The sequence below is a fragment of the Mauremys mutica genome, unplaced genomic scaffold, assembly GCF_020497125.1.
Source record: "Mauremys mutica isolate MM-2020 ecotype Southern unplaced genomic scaffold, ASM2049712v1 001436F_np12_obj, whole genome shotgun sequence".
Classification (NCBI taxonomy): domain Eukaryota; kingdom Metazoa; phylum Chordata; order Testudines; family Geoemydidae; genus Mauremys; species Mauremys mutica.
In genome coordinates, this window is record NW_025423202.1 from 52076 (window position 1) to 66128 (window position 14053).

The following is a 14053-nucleotide window of genomic DNA, read 5'->3' on the forward strand; positions in this document are numbered from 1 at the left end:
GGGCGAACCTGGAGAAACTGGCAGCAGCTCCTTGATGGGTCAGCTGGAAGAACAGAGGACTTGAGCCAGGGATCAGGAAGTCGTCCTTACATCACCTTTGTGACTCTAGCTTGAAGGGGAGTTTGTTTTTCTTCCCCTTGCTGAGAAGCAGCAAGAGAAGAAAGAAAGGTCCCGTGGGCCAACTGGGTGCAGAAGCCAATGCTGCCTTTTCCTGCTGTGAAGCCCAAAATGAGGGTCTTGCATTGGGTAGAGGCAGTGCTGTGCTTCCAGGAAAGAGCCCACTGCTGCATGAAGAGGGATGAAACAGTCTGCTGAAGCCTGGGATTGAACCAGGGACTTTTAGATCTTCAGTCTAATGCTCTCCCAACTGAGCTACTTCAGCACTTGCAGGGGCCCTTTTTGGGCTGTTACTTCTCACCTTGAAGTTTATTCTCCATAAACCATCTCTCCAGTCAACAATGGCCAATGCAAGATGGACATCGCTTGCTATTTTAGCCCTTGGGAACGTCATCAACTAGTCTCTGGATCTCTCAAATGCTTGCGCTTCAGTTCATGGGGGAAAGGCGAGAGAAGCGACCTTTGAACAAAGGGCCTGGGGTTAACATCCTAACGCTGTCTGTCTCCGACTGTAACACTATTTAATACCGGCCCACCCTGTGCTGGTGACAGTTTCCATTGCTAGATGTTAGTACTTTTCAGTTACTGTCAAAATTAAAAGTTTCTATATGCTTAAAATAAATGATTTTTTAATTTGCTTATATATGGCATGAATAAATGCAGATTTACACATCCTAGCATGAAAATTTATTGTCTTATATGATAGAGAAAATCATGCATCCAAACTGTGCATCAAAATCATGAAATGAGCTACAAATGCAATAAAAATAAGGTATTCAATGGTTTAACATATGGAGCGGGGTTGGGGGGGTTCCGAAGACACGTCTTGCCTGGGACGCCACTTGGTCTAGGGGAGGCCCTGTCAGGGAAAGCAGGAGTTAGTCTCACACGCCTATTTCCAGGCTGTAATCTGCGGGCGCCCTGCTCTGGGGGAGGGATCGCGGTAGCCCAGACTCAGGGCTGGAACAGGCCCCGGATTGAGGGGGTGGCTGCAGGGTTTGCAGCGCTCTGATGTCTCAATGTGTCTCCCCAAAGCCTCAGATCTGCGTTCCCAGAAGGCTCCTGCGCTGCCTCCGCTCCTTTCACAGTCTATAGCAAGGAGCAGCAGCAAGGGTCAGGGATGCGCCTTAGGGCACTAGGTGGGGGGCAGAGGCTTCAGGAGGAAACCCAGCCCCCAGAGCAGAGGGGGATAGGAGGCTTTTTCTCTCTCCTTAGCCACGGGCTATAGCTCTGAGAGCTCTGTGAAATGCCTCCCCGCCCACAGCCTGGGGAAGGGGAAGGATTCCCAGGTTCTAGCTCGGTTTGGAGAAGGATCACTGGGCCCTAGAACCACTCGCTGCCCTTTCCCGGAGAAACCTGTGATGCCCAGAACGGGGCTGAGATAAATGCTGACAGGAGCCAGGAATTGCTCCCCTGGAATAGCAGCAGGACTGGGCAGCTGGAAATCTCCCCAAAGAAGCTGAAGCCTTGGTGGGTCAGACATAGATGCCCCAGGTACTGCATGGGGGGGTTAGGTTTGTTTCTGGACAAGAGCAGTGAGAGTTTTATTGCCTCAACATTTCAGTAGAAAAATTCAGACCCAAACTGTGTGTGGTGGGGAGGTCGATAGCGGTTTCTTTGGGTTTGATTTAGTTTGTTTTCTCATTCTCATTGTAAAAGCCCTGGATCATTTTGATGGGAACAATGTTTGTGGAAGGCCAAGGACAAGTAAGAAACGTTAGAAATCTGCATTGGAGTGAGGGGGGTCTCTGTGGGCCAGGGCAGGGGTGGAGATTTTCATGGGGAGGGGGTTAGGGGATAAACGAGAGGCTTTTGCGGGAACACAGGGGGATGTTTTGCAGTTTAACCTCCCCACTTTCCTGTGCTGCTGCCCAGCTCCGACCCCACTGACACCCCTGTGACGAAGTGGGGATTTTCTGGATGTTTTGTTTGCAGCTTGTGTGTACCTCAGTTTCCCCTATTTGTTGCACGATTATCGAGGTTAAAGGTCCAAAATGTGGGGTGCACCCTGCCAGGGGGATGGAGTAACATTCAGGGGGATGCAGCTGGGCCCGGGCCAGCCCCCATGGGGCGGGGAGGAGGAGCCACCCAGCTCCACTCTTGGCTCCAGCTCTGGCCCCTGCCTCAGCCCCCTTACCCCTGTCTGTGTCCCTTCCCCCTTAGCTGCGGCCCCACTCCCAGCCACGCCCCGGGGGGAGCATGGACAGGGTGGGGGGCATGACCCTGAAGTGTTTTGGGACCAGTGATCTCGGTGGTGGGACAAGGGGGTTAAATCTTGGCAGAGACCCCCAAAGGGCAGGTGTGGCTGCTGTCGAGCTGCCTGGGCCCAGACAATAGCCACAAATTCTGTCTCCTAGCAACCGATGGCCGGGGCGCACCTGCTGCAAGAGGCCAGCTGGCCGGGAGGAGTCGGAGAACAAAGAACGAGCTGGAGGCCAGGTGAGCAGGTTGCCAGGGAAACAGAACAAAGGACAGATGAGGGGCAAAGGGCCTGGCTGAGTCGGGCTGTTGGGAGCAAGGAGTCTGCTGGGTTGGGGACTCGAGGGGAGAGCCCAGGCTCTGAGTTCGGGGTCTCCCCAAAATGGACGTTGCTGAATCTTCCTGCTTCCTGTGCGAACACAGAACTTTCCCAGGCTGGATTCCAGACCCCTAACGAACCTTCTGTTGTACAGCGCTGGCTGAGAGTCACTGGTGACTGTGGAAGTTGGGGGTGCAGGACTCCCCTTCGGGGGGGGGGGTGAGGCTTTTCGAGGTGTCCGATTCAGGTGGACTCACTGCAGGAAGCTCCTGGTGTGGAACAGGGGGGCTGAAAGGTCCAAGGTCAGTCCCAGGAGGTGCTGAAGCCAAGGAGACTTCCCCCAGTGAGAGCGTCCCCTGGGGGAGTCACACTGATGAATGAGGCTCCTGCCTGGGTTTGACTCAGAGCTGTTCCAGAGCACGGAGCCTGTGTGCCCGTCACAGCCCCCCAGCATGTGACCTACAGGCTCCACTCTGGCAAAGTTCCCTGTCCCTGGGCTTTGGCATCACTAGCCCCTGCTTAGTGAGTAGGGGTCAATGGGTCCCCAAAATGTGGGGCGTGACTCCTAGGGGGACACAGAGGAAGATTGATGGGGGCACCTCAGGGCCTGAGCCAGCCCCCATGGAGGGCAGGGAGGGAGCCCCACTCAGCCCCACTCTGTCCCAGCTCTTCCCCAACCCCACCCTCATCCTGGGCCCCTGGCTCCCAGCCCGGCCTCGACCCCCTTACCCCTGTCCGCACCCCTCTCCCCAGCAAGCAATGGCCCCACTCCCAGCCCCGGTTCTCGACCGCGGCTTCCGAAGGGCCACAGCCATGGGTACGAGGGCGCAGTGTGAAATGTTTGGGGACCACTGGGTTAGGGTGACGTCCTCAATCACTTCTCTGCAGTCCAATGAAAGCGAGTCCTCCCCAGCCACCCCTCCGTCAGGACGGCCTAGGTACGTTCCGCTGCTCTTCACTCGTACAGGAAGGAGAATAACATTTCATTGCACTCAATGCTAAAGTGATTTGCAACTGTTAGGCCTGAATAAAGATGTAGCACAAAACCAGTTGTGCCAACCTGACTAAAATCAGGCTAGCAGAGGTTTCTGGGAAAACCCAGAGTGAAATACTGACAGGCAGAATTGTCTCACAAAGCCCTGGGAAAGAGCAAGATAAGTGAGGGGGCTGATGCCAGCTGTGTTGTGTTAAGACACAGTGTTTGAAGGACCGATAAGAAACACAAGCATCTCACAGTTCTGACTTACTCCTTGGTTTAGTGTTCGGTGTGTTTTTAACTCCCTCACATTCCTAACCTTTGGCGCTTGTTGAGATATTAACAATTCAATATTGTAGAGACTAGGCATGCGTATATATTAAAAGGTGTCTAATTTCTAGTTGTTAGACAAAGGGGGTGGATTGCTCTAGTGAATGATCTATGACGTAATAAAACTGTCTATATAAGCTAATACTGAGCTGTAAAGGGGGGGGCTGGTTCTTTTCGGATACGAGCTGTTCTTTACTGATACGTGCACTTGGCAATAAAGAACTTTTGATCGGACCTTGCTGGTGTTGCCTGTCTCTCTCTGAGGTCAGACAACGAACTTCGCTGTTGGGGTTCGAGTCCCCGACATCTTTGGCGACTCGCCGGGACTTTGTCTGACTCTCCGGCGGGGGATCAGACTCTGAGGCAACGCAGCGCGCATCCTTTGATTTAGAGGAGCCTTGCCTGGTAATCTGATCTCTGCGTCGCGATAAGGCGAGTTCTGTGAACCAGCTGAAGCTCGTAGAAATCCAGCAACATCCACCTACCCGTTGAGTAGGGTTAAGGTTGCCTGGGTTAGAGTCCCAGTGCAGATTGTCGGGGTTTAGAGTCCCTGACAACTTAGGTCTGGGTTAGAGTCCCAGTCCAGGTTTGCACAGGATCCAAGTAGTCTGGGTTAGAGTCCCAGCCTGGGTTTGAGTCCCAGTCCAGGTGTTCGAGTCCCCTGGAGAGGTAAGTGAGCGCTTGACGCGGGAGGTGGGGGTTAGAGTCCCCTTACAAAATGGGACAAGTTGGCAGTAAGTGTCTGGGGACGCCCCATTGTCTCTAATACTTAAAGATTGAAAGAAGATTTCTGGAACCGGGTAGCTTTTGGAGCTGTATGTTTAAAGCTGTATGGAGAGCTTCTTGTAAAAATCCCCCAGCATATGCCCCAGAGCCACACTGGGAGGAAGACTGTCCGTGGGGACGTCTGTCTCTCTTGGGCTCACGCCATCTGAATTATATTGACTGTGCAGCAAGATATGATGCATCGTGGTAATAGGAAATAATGGCCTTGGTGTGTGTGTGTGTGTGTGTGTGTGTGGAAAATGGGGGAGGACAGTCTAAATATTCCACCTCACCCCCTAAGGGTACCCCAGCATGTTACATGTACGTACATTATGGTCCTAAAACCTGCAGGTATTTAGAGAATTGGAATCTTTACACGCGTGAAAATCTAATCTAAACAATGCCCATTAGAAGGTACCTTCAATCTAGATAAGATCATATATCTCAAAGGAGCTTTTAATCACCAAAGAAAAGCCTCTGACACAGTGTGAGCAATTTGTCTAGGAACGGGTTAATTTGAAATTCAGACCTGACTTGGTGAAAACTGGAGAAGCCACGGGCTGGAATCTGAACTGGACTCTCTGAAAGAGACACTGCAGGAGATTCCAGGGTGTCAAAAACAGCTCTCCCAAAAGAAGAAGCATGTTGGAAATTCTGGACAAGCCTGTATACAGGATAATCTCCCGTCTGCCTATTTCCCTTCTCTGAACGTTATACAGACGTGGCCAGTTTGGACATGTGTGAGTATTAAAGTGGCTTAAGGGTTAAAGTATTCATGGTCTTCCTTGCGTAATGTGGGAGCGTTCCCAACACTCTTCATTGTTGTTTTATTATTTTTAATTAAGCTTTAAAATTTGATTATATGGTGTGTTTCCCCAACGTCCTGCAGTAGATAAATTGGTAACAGATTTGTCACAGTTTGTTGAGCAATTGAAGAATAGGGGAGCCCTATAGAATTTACACCATCTATCTGTTTTACCTTTGTTTTGTGTTTCTTTTGTTTGGTACTGTTGGTATTATATGTTGAGGATTGCATGATTAAAGGTGAAGCCTACTCTCAGCTGCAGTAAGTCTGAGAACTGGAGAGGGGTTTAGCATTTTTCTCTCCACCCTGGGTTGACCGGAAGGGTGGCAGGTGGATCTGCCCCCAGTCGTAGCAGGACTGGGCAATAGAGTAGTTGGACAAAAGGGACGAGCTGTGTACTTGGATAACTAGAATTGAGCAATTAAGAGGCATGGATCATGAACCAGGCGGCAACTCAAACCTGCGCCAGGGCAAGTTTGCAGGCCTTGAGACAGGATTTCCAGTTAGAAAAGGAAGCCCTGGCTAAGCAAGTACCAGTCCTTCAGGGACTTGTTAAAATTTAACCATTTGTGCTCAGCATATGTTGTAACAGCAGTGTTGTTTGCTACAAGAGGAAATTAAATAGTTCAACGCCAGTGGGCCATGTGTTTTGCCCAGGTGGCAAGCCTCACAGGGGAGGACTCGAGTAGTTTTGTGAGTAGAAATGTTTTAGGGAAAGGACCAGCGGGTGGGGGCTACTTAAAAAGCCCACCCTCCTAGCTAACTGGTAGTGGAATGCGTTGGTACCCATGGAAAGAAACGGTTCAGAAAAAAAAAAAAAAAGGATCGGGCCCAGGCGGCCAGGCAACAGACAGAGAGCTTGGAGAACAGGTTGGAAAATGTTCGGGTGTAGTGAAAAAACAGAGTAAGATACGTATACGCATGTGGGTTCAAATACTCAGAAGAATATTTGGAATGGTGATCTGAGTTGGTAAGTGGTTGTTGAAAGGACAAGCAAGTGATTTAAGGCACAGTGAAAAGTTAACTCTATAGTTGCTGGAGGGAACAGCAGTTGAATTTTGTAAATGTACTAAAGTAAAAAGTTCTTGGTGTCTTTGAAATGTTTGTAAATAAATTCAGGCAAAGAAATTATTAGATTGCAATCATTTGGCTATGAACAATTTTGTTAAATCAGCTGAAGAATGCATACAGTGCTATGTCATTAAAATTGTATTAGGCTCTAAGAGCACTGTGAGTGATGATGTTTTCTTTCAGTGTTTACAAGCAGGAGTTACAAGTAAAAAGTGAGCCAGCAAGCATCTGTATTAATGCAAATTATCTAACTAATAAGATAGGAGCCACTAAAGCAGGGGCTGCCTATAAAACACATACAAGAAAATATGTGGTAATTCCCTTGTTTTGCCTAAAATCAACAACAAGTCTTTGTATATTTTTAGTAATGATTGCCTGCCCAGAAGGGGTAGACTTCTGTTTTGTCTTTCAAGATAATCAGAGAACACTGATGCCGGCTAAACAGCATTCAACGTACCATGATATTGCTGGCACAGTAAAAATTGTGTTTTGTGTTCTATGTTCTGTCTTGTGGTGTTTGTCCTGTGGCCAAAATTGATGTGTTTAATATTTTTATGGGATGGTCTGATTTAAAATCAAGCAGCAGTGTTGGATTAAAATGCAGATATTTGTTTTGTTCAACTTAGAATACAAAGTGTTTGGATACATCAGAAAAATGTGGATATACTAAAGTCTTATACATTTTCTTAAGTAAGAGAAAGATACTACATTGGCCAAAACTTTTCATTGACAATTGTTATTGAAATTTGCATATTAACAGTTTTTGAAAGCAAGGACATGGAAAGTTAACCCACTCCCCATATTGTACATGGGATCCTTCTGGCTACCTCAGACTTCTAGCCAGAGGCTGGGGATGGTGGACAGCTATTGGACTACAGTTTGTATTAAATGAACTCATCGAAAGTGGGTGTGCTTGTCTTGGTTTGTTGTTCTCAAGTTCTGTAATAACATTATTTTAGTGAAATGGTATATGTGGCATATATTAGATAAGACTAATGTACTGTATAACAGCAATGTGTATGTGTTCATTGTTAACACCATGTGTAATACGTAAAACATGAAAGTTTTTTTTGTAGGTTAAAAAAAAAAGCTGAGAAGGGAAGTGAAAAAAAAAAAAAACAAGTTGACTGAAAAAAAAATAGATAAACATGCTCAGTTTAAAGCTGAGACACTGACTTTGTTCAAAGACACTCCTCACAGCTTAAGACTTGGCTAACCCTCAAAAGGAACAAGGGGGGGACTTAAATTTGCCCATGCAGCTATAAAATTTGTAAAATCTGCAAAGACACTAATGCAATGTGTTAGGTTTCTTTTCTCACAGGTAACAGAAGAAACAACCCAAAGATCCTAGCAGCCTGCCCCTCCTTGGAACCAGGAGACTGGGTCTACATAAAGATCCATCAACGAAAGACTGCCTTGGCTCCATGCTGGAAAGGCCCGTATTGAGTCCTGCTGTCTACCAACACTGCTGTGAAGTGCCAAAGACTGACTGCTTGGACCCAGGATTCTCACTGCAAAAAAGACCCCTCCACATCAGAAGAATTTTCCTATTGATGATATCGCCTATTCTTTCTTCTAGTTCTACTGTGCTTCTGGACAGCAGGGAAGAAGGACAAGGTAACGTACTGGTAACCTTTCCCTTGTCCACTGACAGACCAACTGTGCCTTTAGACTTTTATAGACAAAGCACAGCTATTACAGGGTGATATGTGCTGGAAACCTCTCCCCTGTAGGATGCTAAACCACAATTGTTTTGGGAAAGAAGAAGAAAACACTCACTCCACTGACATTGCCAAAGTCCAGGAATTCCTGACTAAAAAGGACATTGAGAACTGACCCTGGTGACGAAACAAAGAATTACACACTGGCAGGACTAAATTTGTGGGACTTATATTTGGAACTGTGGTATTAATTGGATTTTGGGGTTTATTCTACAGGCTGCGCCCTGTGTTTTGGATAAATCCTTCAGCATGTATTGCCCTCCCTCATTGCATTTTCAATAACATTGTCCTTATCCAGTTTTCAGATCGCTTTCTACATACCCAGATTGCTCACAAGGGGCTGCCATTACATTAGCACAACAGAGGGGCCTGGGTTATTTCCTCTGGAAAGAAAAAGAATTGAGGCAGATCCCTGTGGGCTAGGGCCAATATCTTAAAAGCCAAGAAAATGCTGAGAAATTGGGCCAACTAAAAAGGCCACTAGACTTACTTTTGAAGCTCAGCTATCTTAAGTACAGGCTGGAGTTGGTGAGTTACATGTCATTTCCACCCTTAGTTCTGTGACCCAGACGTTACTGACAGAGATGGTACTGAATATCACTGAGGCTGGGAAGGCATTGCAGTGGGATCCAGACCAGACTTGGCCCACTGCCCTTACAGACGCGTCAGGAGTACCATCTGATCTGTGGTCATAAAGACATACTTGGCCACTTTCTGGATGAAAGTGTGGATATTCATAGTGCTCCTTCCAAGCATTTGGACCGGTTAGGGTGGGTGTGGGCTCCCACATACCAAGATCCTGCCGGGTCCATGGGGAGGATGCGTGTGGGACTGAATTATTTACCGAGACATCTGGGACATTAGACCACTTGGTATACCTAATCTGATTTATAGTCAGTGCCCCAGACCGATGCATTGTTACCCCTAAAGGCGATTTGAAGCTTCGTCTGCGACTGAAAGAAACCATAACCCGGTTGTGCCCTGCCAAGCAGTAATTTGTTGTCCCAAAGAGTCCCGTTGGTCCTCTAGGACAAAAGGGGATTGTTAGGCCTGAATAAAGATGTAGCACAAAACCAGTTGTGCCAACCTGACTAAAATCAGGCTAGCAGAGGTTTCTGGGAAAACCCAGAGTGAAATACTGGACAGGCAGAATTGTCTCACAAAGCCCTGGGGAAAAGAGCAAGATAAGTGAGGGGGCTGATGCCAGCTGTGTTGTGTTAAGACACAGTGTTTGAAGGACCGATAAGAAACACAAGCATCTCACAGTTCTGACTTACTCCTTGGTTTAGTGTTCGGTGTGTTTTTAACTCCCTCACATTCCTAACCTTTGGCGCTTGTTGAGATATTAACAATTCAATATTGTAGAGACTAGGCATGCGTATATATTAAAAGGTGTCTAATTTCCAGTTGTTAGACAAAGGGGGTGGATTGCTCTAGTGAATGATCTATGACGTAATAAAACTGTCTATATAAGCTAATACTGAGCTGTAAAGGGGGGGGCTGGTTCTTTTCGGATACGAGCTGTTCTTTACTGATATGTGCACTTGTCAATAAAGAACTTTTGATCAGACCTTGCTGGTGTTGCCTGTCTCTCTCTGCGGTCAGACAACGAACTTCGCTGTTGGGGTTCGAGTCCCCGACACAACCCACCACCATCCACAACTGGTCATTTTGGGGAAGCGGCCCCCTCATGCTGCATAGCTAGGCAGAGTAGGGGTGTCTGTTGCAAACACGGCCTGTTCCTGAAGTCTTCCCACAGCTCCTCACTAGATGTGAGGGGGGAGCTCATTCAGCCCCTCCTTATGCTTAGTATTTAAAAACTCCTGTGTCACTATCTCTGCCAGCCTTAGATTTCTCCTCCTGTCCACTTTTTGATAGCTCAGATGAGGTGGCCGAGTGGTTAAGGTGATGGTACTGCTAATCCATTGTTTCTCTGCACGCATGGGTTCAAATCCCATCCTCATCGGTTGCATTTAGTCTTCACCCTCCTTTATAGACAAACCATCTCCCCCCTTGTTACAATGACAGATCAAACAAAAACCTTCTCAGAATCTCTTCCCCCTTAGATAAAAACTAAGAAATGCTGGACTAGAGAATTTTTTTAGAAATCTGGTATTTAGACATTTTATTTGAAGCAAAGGGGTGCTTCAAATAAAATGTCTAAATACCAGATTTCTAAAAAAATTCTCTAGTCCTGCATTTCTTAGTTTTTATCTCAAAAGGGAACAGCCTCATAATCTCCCCCAAACACTCTGGGACCTCCCCAAATAATTTAAAATACCCCCAACCTGAGCAAGGCCACAACAGTGAACCAGAGCTAGTGTCTAGGCCAAGCTGTTCTGAAGGAAACAACTCAACCATTTTCTCTCTGCTTCCCTTTGCAAAGTCTGACTGAGAAAACAAAATTCCCCAAACTGAAAAATTTCTGCTGAGAAACCACTACTAGTGTGTTTGGGGACTTTGGTTTGAATGTACTATTATTATTCTCTTCTGATTTCTGAATCAGTTTTGTCATCCAGGTGTATTTCCAGCTGTTGAGTTGTGGGGGAGAGAGGCCAACTCCTAATGTCTCTACCCCCCTTTCATAGTTTCTTCCAACTTGCTAGGAAGTCCCTTTGCTAGGATGTGAGTCAAGCAGTGTCCATTGTCGCTGTGCTATCTCGGAGAAGTCTGCATTGTACACGGCTCCTGGGATAGTCCTTGGGAGTGTGGATCCCTTCAATGGGCCAGCAGCGGGTCTGGCTCCTCCATTGTCACACCTGAAAGGCTGGTGGTGGGCATTTCCCAACCTCATCTCAGTCACACACACAGAGCAAAACTTCCCAGCCAATGCTACACACACAATCCAACACAATAGTAATGTTCAACAGACCAAGACTTTTGAAATGATACCTGACCAGGCAGACTTTGTACAAACCGTATCATCATTATATGATACTGGTGAATATGGGGCTTCCAGGGTGCTGCTTTGAGCACAGCGTGCCACCCCTGGGCTGACACTGCAGTGGAGACATACCCTTAGAGTCCATCTCTCCTGGGATAAAGATGGCAGCACGGCTGGCCTGGACCATCTGACTTGGGCTCATGAAGCTAAAGCTGAGAGGCTAAAAACTGTGGTGTAGATATTTCTGTTTACACTGAAGCCTGGGTTCGGAAACCCTCACCCCTCGTGTGGTCTCAGAGGTTGGGCTCAAGCCCATATGTCTGCACTGTAATTTTATAGTCTTGCAGCCCAAGCCCCATAACCCTGAGTCAGCTGACCCAGGCTTTGCGACAGGTGCCCTGGGTGTTTTAATCACGGTGCAGACATAACATTAGGTTACGTCTCCAGTGCAATGAAACACCCATGACTGGCCCGTGTTACATTAATCAGGATCATGCGGCTTGGGCTGTAACGTTGCAGTGTCCGTGTCTCGGCTCAGGCTCAGTCCCCTGCTCCAGGAGCCCAGAAGGTTGGGAGGGAATTTAGCAAGTGGAAATGGTAAAACCGCAGGGGAAGTATTACCCTGGACTCATGGCATTTCTCCATTGGTCTGTCTGCTCTGGGGCAGGGACAGAAACACGTCCTGCTGCTATTGTTATTTCAAAGGGCGGTTTAGGATTTTCATTCTCAGACAGTGCACAAAACAGGACTCAACCCTCGCATAAACGAAACGAGCTGCCCACAGATTCTGGCAGCCACAATGAGCATTTGGTGTGAGAGCTCAGACCTGCCCCTGTCCCAGAGGGATGGGGTCATCTGTGAGGGGACCGGATCCACTGACCCTATCAGCTCCTAACTCCCAAACTTTCAGTAAACTCTATTGCACTCAGTGCTCTGTGAGTGTTAATTTAAACCCAGTAAGAAAAACCACACATAGGGCTAGACCGAAGAGGCTCCATCTAGCTCCTGAATCTTGTCATTCTGACAGTAAGCCAATACCAGGGTGCCCCAAAAAGCAACTCAGTTAAGGTACCACGTGGAACTTGAATCCCAGGATCCCCTTGTATACAAACACAGTGGTTTTAGCCAGCTAAGCCATGGTGCCTACAGCTTGCTGTAAGGCGATCATGTTTGCATCACACCTGACTCTCTGCCAACCTCCATCTGGGCCTGACAAGCTTTGCTTTTGGTGTTTTGGATTCAGTAAAGCAGTAGGAGACAGGGGTAGTTTTTAACCATACCCAAGGTTCTTTGGACAGGTACTACACTACAAAAATTTAGATCCGGTTGTTAACTACTCATTACTCAGGGGTGTTAAAAAATTTACCTCCACTAACAGCAATGCACATGTTATCAGCCTAACCCCAGTTGAGCAGATAGTGCTCTAGTGGCCAGACAGGAGGGCTACTCTCCCCTTAAACATAGCTTGTGGATGGGGCTTGGTTAGTAGAAGATGAACGCAGAATAGGTGGCCCATAGGCATCTTGCATTTTGGGTGAGGCTGGGTGGTGGAGCGCTGGGAAGCTCCCTAGAAGTGGGGTGGCGCCCCATTAGGTGCCAGACCATAGGCTACTGCCCCCTCCACCCCTTCTCCTCTCTCTGAGGCACCCACCCCCTTGTGCTCCCCTCCCTTGCTCCTGTTTGGCCACATTCCACACCCCCTTTGCTCTTCCTCTTTGGCTTGAGGACATGCTTGATTCAACCTTTCGTCTTGCCTACCTCTCCTCCCCCCAATAGCCTTCCTGCCTGCTGCGCTGCGTGCCTCTCCCACCCCCTACACACAAGGGTCTGCCCACCAGCCGCCACCACCACCTCGCTGACACGTTCCCTGCAACCCACCCATGCCCACCACCACCCACTACCTCTCTTGCACTCTCCCTTTGAGACCCTGCCCCTGACCCACTGCCAGCCCTCCTTCTCTGCCCTCCTCCCCTGAGACCTGCCCTGCCCACTGCCCACCCACCTCCCGAGGACCTGCTCTGCCCAGACGCGCCGTCGAACCTCTCTGCCTCTCCCCTGAGAACCCACCCTGTCCACGTCTTTCTTCGTCGTCGTCTGTTGGTTATTCCATGAAACACTCAAGAATGGAAATAAAAAGCTGAGTTTACTCCCAGGGCGAGGAAAGAAAGGAGGCCACCTAGAACCCCCTGGATTGCTGCTTGTAGTTAAATGGTTTTAAACTAAACAGCTATAGTGAATGTCCTCCCTATTGCCGCCTTGTGTCCACCAGAGCACATCCTATGCTAGCAGTTCTTGGATGGCCACAGAGAGCATTGCACTGTGGGCAAAATCTATCCCACTGTGCAACTAGCTTGGCAGGGTGTTTTGGGAAGGGTTTGCAGTGCTTCATCACGGGCCTGGTACAGCATCACATGATGCTGTTGTTCTCTCTAAGCCCCACCGTTCCACGGGCATCTTACTAGATTGCCAGCTGCTTTTCAACTGCCCACAAAAAGTGTGCGTAGGCGTGGGTAGAGGACTGTTTGTGTTCTGGGGGCGCAAGAGACAGTTGTGTGTGCTTGAGAAGAGGTGGAGTGTGTTTGAGGCTAGGGTAGGCGAGCGGATCATTATTATCCCTACTTGAAAGAGGGAGAAGCTAAGGGACTGAGAAAGGAGAATTTGACTTGTCTTAGGTCACAAACACAAAACAAAGCCAGTCATAAGTGGACAGAGTTGGGAATAGGACCCAAGAGCCCTGATTTTCCAAACTAACCTTGTGGATCTTGAATTTCATACACGTAGAATGACCTGAATAAAGTGCTCCTCAAGAATGAGAATCCAGACCACAGAACACCACAGTGATCAGTAATTATTCAGCAACTATTTG

At 48.1% G+C, this 14053-nt stretch overlaps 2 non-coding genes across 2 annotated transcripts; one reads left to right on the forward strand and one right to left on the reverse strand.

The window, feature by feature from the left end:
- Positions 1-309: 309 nt before the first annotated feature.
- On the reverse strand, positions 310-382 carry TRNAF-GAA. The gene has a single exon. It is a non-coding gene; the product is annotated as a tRNA-Phe (tRNA).
- Positions 383-10185: 9803 nt separating this feature from the next.
- On the forward strand, positions 10186-10269 carry TRNAS-GCU. Its single transcript has one exon. It is a non-coding gene; the product is annotated as a tRNA-Ser (tRNA).
- Positions 10270-14053: the final 3784 nt, after the last annotated feature.